Source organism: Malania oleifera, chromosome 3, assembly GCF_029873635.1.
Source record: "Malania oleifera isolate guangnan ecotype guangnan chromosome 3, ASM2987363v1, whole genome shotgun sequence".
In the NCBI taxonomy this organism is placed as follows: domain Eukaryota; kingdom Viridiplantae; phylum Streptophyta; class Magnoliopsida; order Santalales; family Ximeniaceae; genus Malania; species Malania oleifera.
The window spans coordinates 127,001,867-127,009,917 of NC_080419.1; positions in this window are offsets into that span (position 1 = coordinate 127,001,867).

Genomic DNA, 8,051 nt, shown 5'->3' on the forward strand with positions numbered 1-8,051 from the left:
TTGGATTTTATGGATTTATAGATAGGTTATAGAAAACTTTGGTATTATGGAATGTTGGTATTGTAGAACTTTATGAAAATTTTGTTTATGTTTTCCGCTGCGTATGTATGTTATGGATTATGATTTATCAGGATATTATCAAGTTTAATGCACTGAACTTGGGTTTAAGGGTTTGGGGCGTTACATTTTGGTATCAGAGAAATGATTTTGGGATTTCGAGGATTTAAGAAATGATTTATATCAGAGTATGGGAAATAGTTAGGATAAGGATACTAGATGAATAGGTTAGGAATTGAAAAATAGGTTTGGTGTAGGGAAGTATAAGATTTTGTTTTGTGATTTAGAGGCAAAATTACGTCGACGATTTCTTGTAATTTTTCTAAAACAGTCGACAACCTCAGAAAAGCCACGGTAAACCTTAGATGTTTTTGTTTCTCAATTGTGAGACTGGTCCTTATATGGAGATATTAGATTTAATTTAATGATTATGTTATTTGAAGTTTTAATATAAAATTCTTATTTCTTCTCTGTCCTATTTTTTAGGATGAATTCTGGAAATGAGAATATAGAGGCTGAAGGAAAAGAGGATTCAGTGACCTCTAGTGAGGAGGAAATAGATACCTATAAGGTGCTGTGAGGTATTGTTCATCAAGTTAAAGCAGAAATGAAGAAATATCCAAAAAACTGAATTGTCCACTTGCAGGGCAGGGCTGCAGCATAAAAGAGTTTATGAGGATGAACTTTCCAGTATTTACAGGAGGATCTGATCCGGTGGTTGTAGAGAACTGGGTACAGGAGATAGAAGAGATCATGGCTGTACTCGACTGCACGGATGAGTGGAAGGTCCGTTATGCTGCTTTCAAAATGACAGAAGAAGCGAAGCGCTGGTGGCTTTCTGTGAAGCTACTGGAGGATCAGAGGGTCGTAAGGATAGCTCTTACCTAGGAGAGGTTCAAGGAGCTTTTTTTTTACAGGTATTTTCCTTCATCTATCAGAGAGGAGAAGATTGAAGAGTTCACCAATCTGACTTAGGGGGATATGACAGTTGCAGAATATACGGCTAGGTTTATAGAATTGTCGCTGTTCGCTCTATTTCTGGTCCCAAATGAAGTAAAAAAAGCCAAGAAATTTGAGAAATGCCTGAGGCGCAGGATCTACGAGTTGGTGGTCGGGTTTCAAGTCTAGAGTTTTTCAGAAATAGTTGACAAGGCCTCAGTGTTAGAGAAGAGTATCCAGGGTAGCACTGAGCCTTCAGAGCAAAAAAAGAGACCTGCACCATTTGGTTTTCAGTCCGAGGCCAGTCAAGGATCTGCGAAGAAAGGGAAAGAAGCAATGGGCTCTATATGCCCGAAGTGTGATAAGAGGCATAGGGGCGAATGCTGGTATGACACTCCGAATTGTTACAGGTGCGGTAAGCCAGGGCACCAAAGGAAAGATTGTCGAGAACCCTTGCCTATGGTAGCTGCGCATAATCAGGACAAGGGAAAGCAGCAGATACCACTTGGAAGAGGTGATCCGCCCCGACTGTACACACTCTGAGCTGAGGAGGATGCCATCAGAGAAGCAGGTATGATAATTTTATTTAATGGAAAATGATTGAATAATTTATATGATAATATGCATGTTGAGTTCTTATGATAGTAGTTAGCAAATGAATGTAAAATAATGTGATAGCATGATTAGTTGGTAAAATTTAGAAGACGAGATTTCTTAAGGAGGGGAGAATGTAATGACCCGGGAATTAAAATAATTAGAAAATATGATAAATAAAATGGATTAATGGATAATGAAGGAAAAAGGAAAGAAATTAGAAGGAAAAGCAGGCCTCATCGACGAATGTCCTCTATTTGTCGACGAGTGTCCTTCTAAGCTCGTCGACGAAGTCTGCTTCTCGTCGACAAAGAAATCCTGAGAGAGAATTTTGGAAACCCTGAATTTCGTTGACGAAGGTATCTCCTCATCGACGAAGACTCTACAATGCCTTGTCAACGAAATCCACATGTCTCGTCAACAAAGCCCTGCATATAAAAAAAGATTTTCTTTATTTTTAGTGTGAATTTCACAAACTCTCTCTCTTTAAAACGAAGCTCCAGCCTTCTCTCTTCGATTTCGAGCCAATTTTAACGCAATTTGACGATCCAGAACCGCCACGAGGTTCATGAGATCATTCTCTTTAAGGTTGTAAGAGCTTATCGTTGGGTTGTGAGGTTTGGCAAACATCCCAAAATCAGGGTAAGTTAGTTATTTTGTGATTTTCTTAAGGAATGTTGTTGTTTGGAGCCTAAGAAGTAGTAAATAAGTATTTTCCTTAAGATTTAAGTTAATTGAAATTTATTTTAATTAAGTTAGGATTTTTGGATTCAGGGTCCAGGTGAAGGCTGCGGGTATCGGTTCGGGGATCCTGTCAGCGTAGTTTGAAGTCAGGTAAGGGGGAAATTTATATATTAAATCAGGTTTTTCATAAATTAAAAATGATTGCTTGTTATTTATGTATATATGTTTATATGTGGGTTTAAAATGCCAGCCATGAAATTTATGTTTTCTGAGTATATGTAAAAGTAGACAAATGAAAGTGAAAAAGAATTTTCTAAGGAAGTAAGGAAGGAAATGTATTTTCAGTATATAAATGTTAAATGTTGGTTGGTTTTTTTTTTTTTTAAGGAATGTATATGAATTTTACCGTTAAATTGTGTGGCATGAGATTCTGTGTGAATATATGTTAACTATACGAGATGCAGGTTAAGTACGTAAAGCTTTATGAATTAAATGATATGGACAATGTTACTTGTATATGTTAAATGCAATCATGTAAATGTAAGACAGCTGAAAGACAGCCATGTTAGCAGATTTTAGTGCATTTCTATGTGGAAACTAACAAATGATGACTAAAGATCAGCTGTAGTATGAAGAAATGAAATGAAAATGTTATGCAATGAAATGAAATGTGAAACGTGAATGATACCAATGGGAAAGAGTCACTTAAAATGAAACGAAACGCAAAGTTAAGTTATGAACATGAATGAATGTGCATGAATGCATAATGACAGAAATGAATGATGTATTATAATATTAGAAGTATGTATGTACGTAGAACATGTTACGATTGGGCAAGGCGAACTCTTCGCCTGAGGGCTTGCTGAGAAAGGCGAGTGTACTAGTAGCTTCAGATGTGGCAGTAGCTGCATAACGTACTAGGGCAAAGGGAACCTATTTGTATGGGTCAGTAGATTTCCCTATCCTTAGGGCTTTTGCTGGTAAACTATTGTTGAATGTGTGAGTACGAGATTAATCTAACACTTGAGGGCTTACTGAGTAAGGTAAGTGCCCTGGTATGCTTTAGTTGTGATCTTAGGATTTACCTATGTATTAGAGCAAAGGGGTGCTACTTGTATGGGCGGGCAATCACCCCTATCCTTAGATAATCTAGTGGGTTAAACCTTTGCATGTGATTGTTTAGGTTCAGAAAATGATTTCAGAGTTATGTTAATGATTTGCAAATGTAATTAAAATAATATCTATTTACCTCATGTTGGCCACACGCTGTTTTAATATGTATATTTCTTCCCTTACTAAGATGTGTCTTATCCGAATATGAATGTTTCTTTTTCACTACATCCTCAAGGTCGGGCGCAGGAGCTCAAGGGTATTTTTAGCATTTTTAGAGGACTATATAAGAAACAAGGTATATGTTGATACTATCTTAGAAATGGAAATGTTTATGTTTTATGTCTTTATGTTTTAAAGATGTTGACAACGGAATGATTGTGAACATGCTGGAATGTTATGGAGTATGTATTTATGGAAATGCAAGTGAAGGTTGGATTTTATGGATTTATAGATAGGTTATAGCAAACTCTGGTATTATGGAATGTTGGTATTGTAGAACTATGTTTATGGAAATTATGTTTATGTTTTTCGCTGCGTATGTATATTATGGATTATGATTTATCAGAATATTATCAGGTTTAACGCACAGGACCCGGGTTTAAGGGTTCGGGGCGTTATAAGTTAGATCAGTGTCACCATACTTCTTAGATAGAGTATTTGTTTTGGATAGTCAATTGTGCCCAGAGAAGAGTAGAGTACCCCCTGGCAGTCCGGACAAGGTTGGGTAGGTCAATCGTACTTCAGACGTTTTAGTTTTGGCTTTGAGTGGTAGGCCAGTCATAGTTAAGTCCTGTCTACGGGCCGCACAATCCAATCATGTGGAGGTAATGCATGATATCAGCTAGCTATCCATCTAGGAAAAAAATTTAGTATTATACAGATATATCAGATGATTCACTTGTATATAGAAACTTATTATGAAAGAGTATGTCTATGTTGAAAAGTCTGTATTTGCCAAATTTATATATATGTATGAGTACAGATTTTCATGATTTATCAGTTAAAGTTAATTATGCACAACATATATTTATGATACACTAGAACTCATGTGCCACACACTGATGATAATCTATCTCATCTTACTAAGAGGTGTCTCACCCAAGAATCTAAACATTTCAGGAAATCTAGACAGACGAGCGGAGCGAGTTCCGAGGTAGAGGAGGTTTTGGTACTGTAGTTTCAGGGTAAGTGTGTGGAGTTATAGGGATATGTTTTGTGTAATCCGTAGGATATTCTATGTACTTTTGGAGGTATATATGTATACTTATGGAGACAGTAGAACTCTGGTATTGTATGTAATGACTTGCTAAATTTTTTTTTCTAAAAATTACGTATATACATATATACTATACTACAATATACACTGCTCTGATACATTCTAGTTTAAATCTAACCATCAACTTAGGTAGCGAGAAGCTAAATTGTCCATAATCATATATATACAATACTAGAGTGTCAGAATATTTTCAAAATATACATATATAACTATTCCCAAAATACCCTTAATTGAAACTAAGGCTATACAAAATTAACCTCTCAAAATACTCACCCTCAGATGGGGCAGTACTATAGCCCCTTTACCCGCGAGCCCGATCTGCTCGCCTAGCTGGATCACCTGAAAAATATTAAATCACTGGGATGAGACAATGCTCAGTAAGACGAGATATGTTATTGTTAGTGTGTGGCAAGTGAGTTACATGCTTATAAAATCTGACTTAGAAAATACCATAAATAACGAAAACTGAGAAAACGTGTATATATCTGTTACAATATAAATCATACCTATGTTACTTAACATAAACTGATTTTTTTAGATATTCTATTCATAATACTTCTAATATCTATAGGTATGTCTATTTTCTGTAAATCTGATCATACATATATATAATAACTGAGAAAATGTCTATTTTCTGTAAATCTGATCATACATATATATAATAACTGAGAAAATTCTCTGGATGGATAATTAAAAGTCATGATTTAACCCCTCATGACAGAGTTGTGCGGCCCGTAGGCAGGACCTATCATTGCTGGCTAACCAGGATAAGTCAACTGAACTCCGACAGTCAGATCGACCCCCTCAACCCTTATCTAAAAGGGAGTCTGTCCACAACATAGGCACGATCGACTTCTGAATACCACATACTATTTGAGTAATATGGTTGCACTCTGAACTAAATATAGTTACGGTACCGTGCTCTGCTGACTGAATCTAGTCCATCAGGGTCTGATACTATATAATACATTTCTATATACAATCTATCTGTTTTACCATGATTCTGTATTAATTGTATTAACCATGACGCTGTAATAAACTGTATCTATATCATCTGTATTTCTGAAGTAAACTATAAATATGTATGTCATGGTACTGTAAAACTGTATAATCATGGTATTCTGAAAAACTGTAAAAGTATTTCCCTGTTGGTATATTCTATAAAACATGATCCTAAAAATACTGTAAAACATGTTTCTGTATACATACTGTAAAACATGATTCTGTACTATATCCATATTCTCATGCCACGCAGTAACTAAAATGTACTAAGCATAATTTATAAACTGTATAAATTCCTGCTCTGAATAATAATCTGGTAAAAACGTATACTTTATACTGAAATCGTATTAAGTTTTCCTAGCATAACATATTTCTCTTACTTGATTCCTGCTAAAGTCCCCTACTGTGATTGGTCCTACACCCGCAGGGTTCCCCACTCAACACCGTGAAAACAACAACCCTTGGAATTAAATATCATTATTTCTTCGACTACTACATTTTCTACAACTACTAGAAAGCCAAATATTGAATAAAAGACTTTACCTTGAATTCGAGATGAAATCCAAATTGACTCCGCCAACGATCCACTCCAGGAGATTTGGAGAGAATTTTCTCAGGAGTGACGTGGCGGCTTTGGATCATCAATCCGGCAAAGAACGGAGCTAAATTTCTAAAGAAAAGGGGAGAGGGACGAAAATACTAGAGAGAGAAATGGTTTTGCGATGTTTTTGTGCTGAAAATCCATTTTTAAGAGTACTTATAGCCCCAGATTCATCGACGAGACACGTCATCTCGTCCACGAGTTCCTGAAGAATTTCGTCGACGAACCTGAACTCCTTGTCGACGATTTTCAGACTTCCAAAAACCCCCTCTCGGTATCTTCTCGTCGACGAGACGTGCCTTCGTCGACAAGATCGACAAGATCCTCATGTACCCTCGTCGACGAATCCCCTATGTTCGTCGATAAGACATTGATAAATTTTCTTGGGTTATTACATTGTATATGAGATCCAAGTGCTTTATGTTTTCCACTGCTTAGTTAGAAAGTATTTATGGACAAGTATATCCCCGTTACCCCACTTTGGGTCCGGGTTGACTTTATTGATATTTTTGTGGTATTAGAGTATATTTTAGTAGGATTTATCGGGTTTGTGACAGGTTGGTATCAAAGCATTATTTAATTATGAAAAATAAATAAATAAAATTTGTGGTGTTACATTATGTGTAACAATCATTAGGTTGGTAGGTGCTCCCTGAAAGGTATTAAGCTTTCGAACTGTTGGGATAGGTTAGAACATAGGTCTCGTCTTCAAGAACTGCGCAGAGGCAATGCATAGTCAAAGATATCATGGGATCGAGGCCAAGTGGTGGGTTGGGCACAAAATGGATAAATGGTTTGTTGCATTTGTCCTGCTCATCTTTTACTTCTATGATTAATAACACTAACTTCTTCAGCCTCATTTTAACATATTGGCTGCTCCCCTATTAATTGTCAAAATGTTTGTAACACCATATAGTCCATAATTTTCCCAAGTTGCATGTCCTTTTTGATATTTTTACCTATCTGCACAACATATACAAAATTAGTCTCACTATAGCGCAACAACCTTTCATAGTATATTCCCTCCAAGGTTCTCACAAAGATGTCGACCAAGTCTTCTTCTTACAATGGAGGGTCAACTTGAGCTACTAATACTCTCTATCATTATGCATGTTCCCTAAATGACTAATGTTTGCTTCTCCATGTTTTGCAAGTCTAAGCAACTGAGAGCAAAATCTAGATTAAATTTGTATTATTTTATGAACTTGTTGGCCAAGTCCTTCTAATTTTTACACTACCTTTATCTAGGGAGGAGTATTATTTCAATGTTAGACCTATAAGATTTTCATGGAACATATGCATGAGCAGTTTCTCATCCTTAGAATAAGTGGCTATTTTCCTTGCGTACATTTTCAAGTGGGTATCTAGTACCATCATATCCATCAAAATTAGACATTTTGAATTTGGGAGGGATCTTTAAGTTAATAAATAGACACAAATCTTCAAAATCTACTGCCTCCAAATTTTGCATGTCTTGAATTGATCTCAGTTATTTTTCAAAAAAATCTATGCATTCCTGATTATTCCTCGCATGCTCACCTTATTTATTTGGTTTTCCTTATTCCATTTGGGTATCTAGCTTAATTTGGCCATCAAATTGTGTTGGGAGAACCAGGGAAGGAAGTCTCTAACTATGGAGAGGGACATGTGTAGTTCATCGGTGCCTTATCCTTGGCCAATAGAAGTAAATCTTCCATTACTTCCTCCAATGTTTCAAATTGTTGATAATCGACATAAGAATTTTCGCTCTATTGAGATTTTGGGAGATCCATACTTGGGACTCAA